Genomic DNA, 13,906 nt, shown 5'->3' on the forward strand with positions numbered 1-13,906 from the left:
TGACCCCAAAATATATCTCCCCAAAATAATAAGTAATGGGGTTTTAAGGTTTCTTCATTTGGTTTGGTGGGGGGGGGGGTATTTGGGAGTTTTGGATTTTTAGCTTTTTTGTCATTTTGTGTTTCTTTTGCTTTGCTTTTTTTTTTTTTTTTTTTTTTTTTTGGCTCAGAAAAGCAGACTGCTCTGAATGTCTAACTCTGATGGAAGGTTGGAAGCCAATACTCTTTCTCTCCAGTGGTTAAGATTACAAGCAGTCCACCTGTTTTTTTCCCCTCCAGTTGTTGCTCTTGTCGATTATGTAAGTGTGTGGGGAAACCCTTCCACACCAGACTTGAGGACCTACTAACATATACAGAACCTTCTGGGAGGCTTCCAACCAAGCAGCTGCTTGCCCAGTTCAACTTATCTCTCAATCGAGCCATAAGTTCGGAGGCCTGTCCTCTGTCCTAGCCCCAAACCCTAAACTGTAGCTTGGCTCTAAACTGTAGGCTCTCTAGCAGGAGATACAAGGAGGGGGGGCTTGCGCAGGGCTGGCTGATGAGGTCAGACTCAGTTTCCCATGCTGTTCATTCGGGCAGCTAAGCAGAGAGGACGTGAACCTCCTCTGCAGTGGCTCTCACACCGTCCTATCTAATTGGCCATCTGAGGGGCAGCGTGCCAATCAAGGCCATGACTTTGGCACTGGGACCCTGCTGGGACAGTCTGTTAGCAGTGAATTGTTATTGCAGTCTTTCAATGGTGCTCTAGGTCCTGCATCCCCCCCGCCCCGCCCCCCCCGCCCCCCGCAGCTGCTCTCCCCTCCGCTCCCTGCAGAGGCTGAGGGACTATTTGCCAGACTTTCAGGAGAGGGATGTGCACAGCCCAAGACCGACCGAGGCAGTCCTTACAGAGGTTTCCACTCTTCCGGGATGTTTGATGTACTTCCGCATGCCTGGTGTGGTTTATATAAAAATCCCTCCCCATCCCCCATACCTCTGTTGTCCCTATTGCCCCGCCCACCTCCAAAGACTCCTGCCAATCAAGACCCCTAAGGTAAATAATCCCACCATCTCTCCAGTCACATACTTGTACCTTGGTTCACCCTCTCTCTGCCTGGGAAGTAAAAGGCAGGGGTAGTGTCTCCAGAGTGAAGCCTGTAGGCTCTCACTCCTGCTAGATACTATTTTTGTTGTTGTTGTTGTTGTGTGTCCACAAAAGGAAAGTACAGGTAGATCTGTGGCAAGTGCTGGCCAACTGTAGCCAAAGGGATAAACCTGGCCTACTGCCAGGCTTCTCTATGGCTTGCTAGCAAAGAACTGTTTCTGGCAGCTTTTAAGCCTTGACAGAAATCCAGCATAAAATAAAATAGTTTCTGACATTTGACAGGTCCGTGAAATTCAAATTTCAGTGTCTATACGCAGACCATTGGTAGGGGACAACCACACCGGTTCTTTGGCATCTGGTCAGTTGCAAGCTGTACTTCAGCATCAAGGAATCACAAACAGAGCAAACAGATCCCCCACAAAGCCAGTTGCTATCTGGTCCTTTAAAGGAAAAAAAAGGGGGACTGAACTCTAAATGAGAAAATTGCCTAAGTCCAGATGAAGAGAGAAGAGAGGTTAAAAAAAGAAAGAAAGAAAGAAAGAAAGAAAGAAAGAAAGAAAGAAAGAAAGAAAGGGAGAGAGGGGGGAGGAAGGGAGGAAGGAAGACAGAGAAAGAGGGAGGGGAGAGAGAGAGAGAGAGAGAGAGAGAGAGAGAGAGAGAGAGAGAGAGAGAGAGAAAGGTAGGTGGTATCCCCTTGAGGAAGAGACATCCACTGTGGCTTGACAGATCTTGGGGCCAAAGAAAAAGAGAAAGGATACACAGAATAGATGTGAGAAAAGACCAAAAAAAAAAAAAAAGTGAGCTTTCTCAGGGGACTTTGAAATGGAGCTTCGACCTCAGCAGAAGACAATGAGGCTGTGGACAGCACATGAGCCAGGCACTTCCAGCAAGCAGGCCCTTGGGTGCAATGACCTGGCAGAGGGTGTCTCTACTCCCTGAAGCATTCAGTTCAAGTCTCACATCCATGAGTTCTTAGAGTTCTTCTCAGAGAAGTGCCGGGTTATATGCCACATAAAGAATGATGAGGTGCTGGTGCAGGGGGTTTGAAAATGAGGGTGCCCAGTGACGTTAGAGTCTACTCTGTGAGATTTGTTAAGATCGCAGTGGCCACAGCTTTGTCTCGGGAGAAACCAGGGCTTCCCCAGCTTTGTTAATAGGACCCGTGCTGTCTCTTACTTGTTTTCTTCTCCATGTTTTCTCAAAGACAGCAAACGCCCCATAGTTGGTGAGAGCCACTACTGGAAAGTTGGAGAGAGGATCATCCGTGCATAATTGCCTCTTAAGCCTTCCGGCTCCTGGCTTCTGGAGTTTTGAGCCTTTTAGTTTGAACAGATGTCATTGTCACTTCACTTAAAGTAAATGCCACAATTTACAAGCCCAGGATGGGCCCTCCTCCTTGTCGGGGAGACTGACAGTCAGAGGGAAGAGAGGAACTTAGGTCCTTTCCACACAGAGCCTCAAATGCTATGTTTTGAAGATAGAAAATAAACAAGAAGGACATAGCTTCGGTCAGTAAACAGCGGGCTTGAGGCAGGAAGGTGATGGCGGGCACTGAGCACCCAGGTTGCCTGCAGCCTGTCTTCAGAAGGTCACAGAGAGATGGTTTCAGGGGAGTCCTTGCAAATAGTCAACAGAACAATTCCTGCCAGCCTGCATCGTTGCATTTATTGTAGTGAGGGAGCAATAAGATAGAAAGCGAAGAAAATAAGCCACTGAAAGTTCAGACTTCTAAAAGTCATTCAGATAGAAGCCCCTGGGGTCTCTCCATATTTGGTCAAATGCATTCCCAAAATTTGCAACCAAATTATATTTGTTTGAAAATTTAGCATGTGTCTTATGACTACAGATTTGAATAGAAGGTGGCATGTGTCGATGTTAACTGTAAAAACTAAATTATCTGCCCCAAAAGGAGTCTTCTGCTCACTCCTAACAAGTGAACGATAAGGTCCAACTATAATCTATAGAGCTGCATAGATAAGAATAGACTTTGAATCTAAATCGCCACACGTCATGTATATCTTCGGAATATATTAGCATTATTTGGGTAAGGTGCAGTTTTTTTCCTATGAATAAATCAGAAGGCATATTGTGTGGTTAGAAGAGGTTTATTCCTTAAATGTGATTCTAAAATGGATTTCTGTTCCTATAAACTGCCACCTGCCTATCACCTGCCACCACCCCTTATTAATACGAAGGATTCAACATAAGAGGGCCATCCAAGAGCCATCACACTGCAGCTGGGTGGAACTAGAGAATATTTATTAGGTCAAATCACTTGAACTATAGTAAACCCAGATAAGCATCTCTTATATAATACAAAGGGGATCGGGTGTTGGTGTGTTTGACTGGCGGAATAGTTGGGAAAATACAAGAAGACACCAGCATCCTCTTGCCAGGGAAATGAGGCCAGTTATCTGTGGATGGTGCACTGCTGTGGCCCTCTGCTGGATATGGGTCCCCAGCCTCGCCAAGTAACACAAAGTGACAGTCTAGGGACTCAGTCTACCAACACTGATACTGTCTAAACCTGACAATCTGCTTTGAACCTGGGCAGTGAACTGCAGCCTGTGTATTTTACCTCTGTGGTCCTGACCTCTGATCATGTTTCAGAAGCATGACAACTTGATTCTTAGAGCCACATGGGGCTGAGTGACCTAGCAGGTGCCACATGTCAGAAGAGTTTTCTTTTCCAGCCATTGCACTGGGCCCCTTCTATTTTTCCTCCTTAATTGGTTGGGGAGAGAAAAGGTTTCTTGAGATGTTAATAAGGATAATGAATCTTTACCCAAGGTAAAACCATCCAGGCGACAATGAGATGTGCTGTTTAAGTGATTGCCATCAGAAGGAGACAGGGTCACAGTTCAGGAGGGAGAAAGTCTCAGAACAATAAGGAGAGCATGTAGAGAAGAGCCACCTTTAAAATTAGCCAACCTCACACGACAGCAGCTGTGTCTGCGTGTCCTTCCACCCTGCATCCTAGTGAGAGGAACTGATGTAGCCATGGCCCACCCCCCTTTTTTTGTAGCAATTAATGCTTCGACATTTGTGCTTCTGTGACTCTGGCGAGTCGAATCTGCTTGAGATGAAATCTAGCCTCTGTGGAGTCACCCTCAGTATCCCATCCATGAGAGCAACTCCATCTCTGATTGGTTAACTCATCTAGTCCTCCAAGTATTCTTATTGGAACTATTTTCAGTAAACCTGTTATCAGCATCCTTTTCCTCCTCGTCCTTGTTAAAAAAGAAAAAAAAAAACTGAACTTTTAGTCCTTTTACTATTATATGTGAACTCTTAGAACAGTAATTTCTCCCTACAAAATGGCCAAATATGAGCTGTCTACTGTACATCAGGAGTGTCACATGCCCAGACATTCTCTTTGACTCTAGATCTTGAACCCAGAATAAGGAGGATGAGACATAAAAAGGCAGGGATACATTTTTTTAGTCACTGCAGAAATATAAAATCATAAAACTAGCAATAACGTTTACCCATGATGAGATCCTCATCCTTGACAGTGTTTGCTTTCTTGTCCAAGCTGTCAAAGAAGGGCTTTCAGTACCAGCTGAAAAGTAGACACAAAGGACACCAAATTTGTCTTGATCTTATGACCTGGTATTCTAGACTTCCAGCAAAAAAAAAAAAAAAAAAAATCTCTGGAAGGGTTTCCCAGGTAATTAGTACTATCTGTCCATGGCATGGTCTTTATCAAGAAGAGAGAACAGGGAGAATTCTGGGGAGTTTAGAGTCTCGTCACTTCTCAGAGTATATTAGCCCATAGCCTGTAGTAGCAGGGAAAGACCCATCAAAAACAGTGTGTATCTCTTATTAGTGGGGACATGATACAAGAACTGCATGGTTAGATGACTTTGTCATTACAGAATAGAGTTCTTGTGTAAAAATGATCTAGGTCAATCATTCAGTGTGGCCTAATGCAATTTTGAGAGCTATGGAAAATTATAGGTATTGCTAACTACAAAATCTTGTTTATAGTAAACAGTTCTAATAAGTAGGGACATGCTTCACAATAACAAAAATGTGTACAGTAGACCTATAAACTAGTAACGACGGCACGTGTTACCAAGGATTATGTACTATTCGAAATTTTATACATTATTATACATTTGCTCCACAGAATGGTGGGGTTGCTTTCTACAGTATCACATTGACATGTGACTCACAAGCATCTTTCATGTCACAAAGTGAGGAGAAAGATAAAACTCTAATATAATCTGTGGAACCACCATCGTAGTTATGGTCTCTTGTTTACTGAAACTTCATTACATCACTGATGATATAATACTTTGTGCAAATAAAGCACTGAAGATGGTTCACAACCCTCAAGGCATATGCCCATGAAGGAGAGCTCCCAGCAGGCAGACTGCAGATAGGATCTGGTGAAAAGGTAGAATGGGCTGCCCTAGTGCATGCTCAGTACTCAGCAACTGAGCTGTTATAGAAAATCAACCCTATGATTCTTGGATCTTACCGTGCACAATAAAGACATTATGTCTTCACTAATATCTCAAGACTTTGAAAGGAAAGAGAAAGACAGCCCTGCTGAGTTCAATGCCTGGGGATATTTATGATAGACCCCCTCTCTCATCAAGAAGTATCTCATTCCTTATGGAATCTAGAAACTGCATTTGGAGGGGGACAGTTGTATTCTAGGCTTGATGTTGACAAACATAGTCCATGCACCCTAGACCATGTGACCAAAATAAGCTTGCTCTTTTTTTTTTTCATACAGGAAATATTGGTATTCAACCATATAGCTGCTTCCTAGGGCATTGTATCCACACACAAGATGCTGTCCATTGGATGGAAATGTACTTTGTTGAGCAGTTATACAACGCTGTTAAGAATAAGTATCAGGAAAATATAACTACCACATCAAATCCCTGATTACATGGATGTTATTGCTTAGGGATGTGCTGATAGTAGGTAGCAATATTAGGCCTGAGTAAATTTAAAGAAAAATATTAAGTAAATAACAGATCAGATATTGCAAATATCACAGATGTACTATGTGATTGACTGACTTTAGAATACACTTGAGTAAGATGATCTCTATGGACCTGTCCATTTCCAGAGTTTATTGCATCTGAGGCAGGCTTCTGTGAATGGGCCACTCAAATGCAATCAAGCCCTTTTCTCTGCTGTAAGGCAGGTTTTCAATGTATATTCCCATAACAAACACTGAAAGACCTTACATTAAAAGAGCAGACAGAGTGAGTGTTGCCCCACTGATGATATGCAATTGATCATTGAAACTAGTGAAAGGTGCTTTTTCTTTTCTTTTTTTTAAATTAAATATTTCCTTTATTTACATTTAAAATGTTATTCCCTTTCCTTGTTTCTCCTCTGCAAACCCCCATCCCATCCTCTCTTACCCTTCTTCTATGAGGGCGCTCCCCCACCCTCCCATTCCTGCCTCACTACCCTAGTGTTCCTCTACACTGGGGCATCAAGGACCAAGGGCCTCCCCTTTCATTGATGCCAGATAAGGTTCCTCCAGCTCCTTCAGTCCTTCCCCTAGCTGCTCCATTGAGGTCCCTGTAATCAGTCTGATGGTTGGCTTTGAGCATCTGCATCTGTTTTCATCAGGCTCTGGCAGAGCCTCTCAGGAGACAGCTGTGTCAGGCTCCTATCAGCAAGCACTTCTTGGCATCAGCAATAGTGTCTAAGTTTGGTGTCTGCATGTGGGATGGATCCCCAGGTGGGGCAGTCTCTGGATGGCCCCTTCAGTCTCTGTTCCGCTCTTTGTCCCTGTATTTCCTTTAGATGGGTGATTGGCCCCCATCCCTCAACCAGGGGCGCATGCCTAGCCTCTAGATATGGTCTCAACAGGTTCTCCCTCCCCTTTGTGGGGTATAATAGTTCTTCATTCATCTGCTCCCCTTGGCTCCTGTATACATTTGTGGACGGTGGAATGTTTAATAATGAAAAGTTATCCCCCACTTCATCCATTTATGTGTATATTTTAATAGAAGATATTAGAGAAGACCCTCTGTCTCCCTCTACTTCCCCTGGCTCAGGAGAAATGCAAGCTTACTAAGTAAATGCTGAAGGGCACAGCTTTTGAGTAGGTTTGCTCAAACTCAAACCCTGGCAGCTCTCCTAACTTTGAATGTGCCTCCATCCCATTGTCCGTATGATTGTGGTTTGCTAAACAGCACATCCTTTCTTGGACTGGATGAAAAGTATAGCCAGCACTGTGCTTGGCCTGATATTAGAACCCCATGCACATGAGCTAATGTCATTACGACAGCCTCATCACATAGCACCTACGTAACACAAATGACACGGATTTGTTAGCCACCCCTTCCACAAATCTGCCTCCAAAGCCATCAAGCATTTAGTGGCATATTACAGTAAAGGTCCCCTCCATCCATCCTCTAATCAATGGTTTACTCTACAATTCATTCTCATAGCAAACCAAGAACTGAGCCTATTCATCTTATCAATGCAGCTATACATGCAATCGAATATTTATTGTTGTAAAACTGGCCAAAGGTTCTCAAACTCTGAGACAGGTATTCCCAGAAAACCAAGTAGCCCATGAGTTTGTTTTAATCATGGGTTTTGGGTTTTTTTTATAATAAGTATCTTTCAAACGAAGAAACTTGTTTGAGGTATAATTTAGAAATAGCTACTCTTGAATAGAAGACTACTGCATCCTTTGAAACCAGCGTGTCTCTTACTGGAGACCACAGACACCACGCCATTGACGAGTGTAGTAGAATGTCGTGGTCTGCAGTAAGGGGTCTGGTCAGCTGTGGCTAGCTCAGTGGTGGGACACTTGCCTAACATGCCTGAAACCCAGAACTTGAGTCCAGCATTATGGAAGGAAAAGTAAGGGGCTCTTTCTTTTCATGAGTGGAAGATGCCACAAGTTAGCATCGCTTAGAACATACCTCAGTTTCTCTTTTATGTATTTTACCTTTCACAACTCCCAGTAGCACAATTTTACTTGCTCTGGTTCTGTAAATCAAGAATAATCTAGGATCGTTTTCCCAGTGTAGAGGAATGCCAAGGTGCCGAGGTGGGAAAGGGTGGTTGAGAGAGGGACCACCTTCATGGAGGGAATGGGAGGGGATGGCATTGCAGGAAGGGAATAACATCTAAAATATAAATGCAGAGAATATCCAATTAAAAATTTTTTTAAAAAAGAATAATTTAGTAATCCCAGTTTTGACTCTACCCTGTAACAAGCATGCCCTCTAGAAAGATCGAATCTCCCACTGATTATCGGATTGTTCCCACTCAACGTCGTGATAAACGTCACAATTGCCCTCCTTCCTAATTAACTGCATTTTCCTGATTCCTTGGAGCATGACCTGTATGTGACATCTGGGGAACCTCTGTAGTTCCTTGGCTCGTCTCCTGAGTTATCAGAAGGATACCCTAGATGTTCATGTCAGAAACAGGTCTTGCTTTTCCTCCCGGGTTGCTTGCCTGATGGGATTCAGTCTCAACAACCCGTTCCCCTCACAGCATTCCGTTTCCTACGCCGTGTTTAGAGCGATGGCCTCTTCACATAGATTTGCTTGCAAAATAATGGGTGTCATCAAGACATTTAAGAGACTATATTGGGGCCGGAGAAATGGCTCAGCATTTTAGAGCCTACACTGTTCTTCCAGGGTGATCAAATGTATTTCCCAGCATCCTCTTGTGACTCCAGCTCCAGGGAACTCTGATATATCTAGTGTCTGAGGACACTTACTCTCACCCATACATATGCCCACAGACACGCACACCCATACGTGTGGCTCAAATAATAGAAACAACTGTTTTTAAAAGATTATCTTTATTGCCTTTGGGTACCACCATCTGGAACACGTGCCAGTGGGGAGTGCGATGTGCTTGTCTCCATTCTTCCTGTCACGTGCCTCTGTGAACCATTACAACCAGAGCTTCAGGAACACCCATACCATACCATAGGCTGGTTTGGAGAGTTTTTTTTCACTTGTGAATTTTGCAGCTAGGCAAAATTTTAAGTATTTCATCATAAACAGTCTCAAGATAATTAGAATGGATTAAATTACAAGAGAAAATTCATTTAGTTAATCTTTCTTCTAATTAAAAAAGAATCCATAGTTTAAGTAAAGTGTTTGTTAAATATATATATATATATATCATCATAATCAGGAAAAGAGGCCTGCTTGGTCTGCGGTGATGGGACAAGGCATGTGTAGTATAATTAAAAACTACCAGGCAACGTTTCTCTGATTAACCCTGAAGGGGAAGTCCAGATGTTGCCCTGAGCAGTAACTAAAGAATTCTCTAGACTGCCTCCACCCTGGTCCATGGTGGCATTGGTTTCTTTCTGTTCTCAATAGAGATACAGTTGGTTCCCTGGGCCAGCAAGTATCAAGCAGAGACTGACATACTTTTTTGTCAAGTGAGCTGGGACGGTAGTCAAAGTGAGGCCGGTGGTGACAAGAAACCTTTACAAACTGTAAGGGTGAGGAGGGGGAAATCCTTGGTCCTTCTTAAATTTGTTGTCAGACTGATAGACCCGAGTTGTCTGGATCCCACAAACCTACGTCACACAGTAGGAACTATTCACACCGGTTGCATTTCCATGGCTCATCCCAACTGCCAAGTTTGCTTCCTGCTGATACCACCAGGGTGTCCAAAGTTCCAAAGGAGTCCACGTGCGTGTATCTAACCTTTTCAGATCCCTCGAGCTCTGTCCCTCCTTAGAAACCAGTTGCCTACAATATCTTCTTCCAGGAAATCATATAGCGTTGCTCCCAAGGCAGGTTACAGGCAGCCAGGTATCTTCCTTAGAGCCACTTTGAACTCCTGCTGGCCCTAAGTTCCTCTGAGAGACTAGGCCTTCATTTCTGCCTTCAAGGCGTTTTGCTCCCTGGGACAACAGAAATCCGGAGCAACCTATGTCCCTACTGTGTCTCAAAGGTTTTATCCTAGGCTAGGTATAGAAACTATACCTATAAATAGGGCCGTAGAGTTCATTTATGTTCCCTCTGCCGTCATCTTCAGATGTGTCTAAGAACCTAAAAAAAGGTAGTGGGGAAAAAGAAGCTTACGAATCCTATAAAACACGGTCTCTGGCTGCCGGTTTAGAATCTCCCCTCAACCTAACTCTCCTTTATTTCAGTTGACCATTGCTTCTATTTGCAACAAGAAAGACCGTATATGAGCGTGTCCTTGAGATCTCTCTCTCTCTCACCATAAACACAGTTGGCAAGGAGTGGGGAAGCATGGACACACACCTACTAGACTCCAAGTTCCGAGCAGTTTCTGGACAGGTCTCATAGGCTATTTATTCATCCTGACACGCATCAGACCTAGGACTACGGGGTACAAGCCACTCGTCCCTTAATACCATCCTAAAGAGGGACAAGCTAACCCATACATATACTCAGGTGGAAAAATATACTGTCTTAGAGAATTTAAAAAGCTAAGAATCCCTGGCTTAGCAGTAGCAATACCTAGTCACAACCGCAATGGTGTCGGTTAAAGCTCAGCCCAGGAGGAGGTCATCAGTCTAAGGCTGTATGCAGGTGACGAGCCCTGATAAGTGTGAATTGCATTTCCTTATTTTTGAAATTATGTTTTAACTTCAAAAGGGATTGCCAGACAGCCCCAAGTAGGTGTCTAGAAATAATGCTGTGGGGGGGACTGAAAGATAATAAAATAATCACCTTGAAAGCACGGGGGGGATGTTTGTGCCTGATTTTAGTCCAGTGAGTTAGGAAACCACCAGAGCATCTAAAAGATTCACTCTCTCCGGTAGTGTGAAAGTTAAAACGTGGCTTCTGCGTTATAGACGCTGTCCCAGGCACCGGGGACTGGTTGTCTGTCCTGTGTGTGTATAAACCCAGGCAGCCCACCTAGCACTTATTGTAGTTCTCCTGAACAGGGGGAAGCGAGTTAGGATTGTAGAGGGAAGACGAGGAAGCGGTTCTTTTCCTATTAAACCAGAGAATGGCAGCAGGTCAAGTAGCTTCCCTTAAACATGTTGCTATCAACCTACTTGCCATCCTTTAAATAGGAACTGAGTTAACTTTTGATTTCCATATGATTAGACCAAAAAGGATCCTTATCCATCCTTTCACTGACCTGCTGTATGTGGCTCTGATTTTTTTTTTTAAGAAATGCATTCACATCATAGAGAAACCCAAAATTAAACCATTTACAACGCATCAGACGTATGAGAGGCCACTGCAGACTAGCAACTATCTCACACATTAGGTTTGCAGAATGTAACGTCTTCCTGTCTGCTGTTCACGCCCTTTAACAACCCTTGACTGGTGTCATTATTTGTGAGTTCAGTGGTTGGGGAGATGCAGGAAGTGTGTATAACTCGGCCTTCAGAGAGGCCTGGGCGCTATAACTAATTCCTGTCATTTGCCATCTGGGTGACTTTTGACAAGAGCTTTGATTCATCTCTGTAGTTTGAGGACGGGCATAGCCCCATCCTGCTATTCTGGAGACTTAATCTGGGAAGAAACGCTTAACATGGCACCCGGTAGTCCATAAATGTTAGCTTAAAAATTATCAACGCCACACCTTCATGCTTTTTAATCTCGGCTTCCCAAATGTGTCTTCACAAAGTTCTGAGACCAGCAAAGAGAACATATGGTTGGGCAGGAATAGAGGCCCAGCATCCCATAAAAAAAAATAAATAAAATAAATAAAATAAAACAAACACCCTTAGGGCTGAACCTGGGGTGTTAACGTGAAGTCTACAGCCTTCTCCAGTTTCCCATGAGAAGCTCTTTGTGTCGCATCATTTCCAATCCTTCTAATAAAGTGAGCACACGTAGCAAGAGGAAATAAACAGGAAGAGACGGGTATGCGCCAAGAATCCCACCACCGTACGCAAGAACGTGAATCTAAGCATTGAGGAAGCCATAGGTGCCGTGCGTGCGGAGTCTGGGGTCCATATTCCCAGGTCTGAGTGTGATAAGGAGCACCTAAGGTATCCAGGATCATCCTAGATGCAGCACCAGAGACCTCACTCTGGGGCTATTTCCAGCGTAAAAAACATGGAGAATGGTTTGTAAGGAAGCAAGTAATAGACCAGAGCACTTCAGATCTTACCGGCCCTTGTGCCAACAAGACTGCTAACCCGAGGTCCCTTTTCTGGCATGTCAGGCAATAATTTGTATGCGTTCTCCAGTACTGAACTTTGCTTGTGGCTTCCCTAAGAGACCAATCAATGTAGGGATAGAAGTCTTAAATTTTGAAGACAGATTTGAGTTCTTTGGTAATACAATGCTACTGCATAATGGTAAGTCAGGTACCAACTATATGTGTATACACACACACACAAACACAAACACACACACACACACACACACACATATACATATATATGTATATATGCATATACATATATATATGCATGCAGATGATTCCCTTGTAAGTGTTAATATTCCCTCAATGGAGGGAGCTCAGTTAAAGCAAGCAAAGTTGGTAACTCATTAAAATCTGATTTTCCCTCCTATCCTTTTTTATCTCTTAATCCTCCATATATGGCACAACTTGTTCTGTTAAATAACACTCATTAAGTACGTCTCATCTTCTCCTAGCGATACCTATATTTTTATTTAGTATGACAACCTTCAAATGCTTATGGTCTAATTTAGTTGGATTACTGCCTGAACAGCTCGAAATAAGAAAACTTTGAGCTTTTAGGGTGGAATTACGGACAGGGGAGGGGAGGGGGAGAAAGCAGGCCCTTCTCATGCCTCCCTTGTTCAGGAGAGGCTGGGTAAAAGGAGCTGGCCAAGATTTGGATAATGAGGGCGCTACACTTTCAGGATCTTTGTTGACTTAGGGAAGGGAGGGGATGGCATAACCAGTAGAGAGAAAAATAATCTCAGATATCCTCCACGAACAAGAGGCAGAAGCAAACTGAGTGAGCGCATTAAACGGGTGTGACCACAAGAGCAGGAGTCGGCTGAGGAGTGCCCGGGCTCTAGAGGGCGGGCACGTGCCAGCTCCAGCTGTGTATTGCCACGTAGAGACGGAGGCATCATTTTCCCAAAATGGCTACTTTTTTTTTTTTCAACAGATGGCAAGAGTGAGATTGTTGTCTGTTCTCCCAATTTTCCAATGTTGGCCAAAAAAGAAAAAAGAGAGAAAGGAAGGAAGAAAGAGAGAGAGAGAGAGAGAGAGAGAGAGAGAGAGAGAGAGAGAGAGAGAGAGAGAGGAAGGAAGGAAGAAAGAAAGAGGAAGGAAGGAAGGAAGGAAGGAAGGAAAGAAGAAAGAAAGAGAGAGAGAGAGAGAGAGAGAGAGAGAGAGAGAAAGAAAGAAAGAAAGGAAGGAAGGAAGAAAGAAAAATGCTGTTTAAGCCATCCAGTGGAGTGCTCGTGTGTGGCCCTGGTGTTTGCCTCTAAGGCAGGGGTAATGGGAATTAGAAACCATCATTGACCTGGATTGAGACTGGGACAGCTTTGGCTGCTTTTCTTTGCTACTCCAGCCATCCTTGGTGGCTGGTTTAAAGTGGATACAAGTCTCATGCCCGTGGTTCAATGGTGGCAATTTGTACTTACATGGTGAATTTTCTCCAAGGAGCTCAAAAGACTTTGTGTTGCCTCAGTGCGCCTCGCAGAGAGCGGCAAGGCCCCCCAAACGCACAGTGAGCAGCCAACAAGAAGTATTTCACACCAGACTAGCTAGGTTGACTCACCGACTCGAATCTACGGTCTAACACCATCGGCAAGGATAGCATTCAAGAACCATGAGCTGACCTTGTCATGGTCTTTAGATTCCTAGCTTCCTCCCATCTATTCCAGTCGAGAGCCAGCTCCAAATTCCAATGATAAACACAGATAAGCCAGGGCCT

At 43.9% G+C, this 13,906-nt stretch overlaps 1 protein-coding gene across 6 annotated transcripts in view; it reads left to right on the forward strand.

Annotated features, from left to right (window-relative positions):
• TENM2 (teneurin transmembrane protein 2) overlaps positions 1 to 13,906 on the forward strand; it is a gene marked incomplete at its 5' end in the record, with an annotated part of 923,762 nt that overhangs the window by 796,169 nt on the left and 113,687 nt on the right. The gene's annotated exons all lie outside the window — the stretch shown is intronic.

Source organism: Micromys minutus, assembly GCF_963924665.1.
Source record: "Micromys minutus genome assembly, chromosome: 31".
Classification (NCBI taxonomy): Eukaryota; Metazoa; Chordata; class Mammalia; order Rodentia; family Muridae; genus Micromys; species Micromys minutus.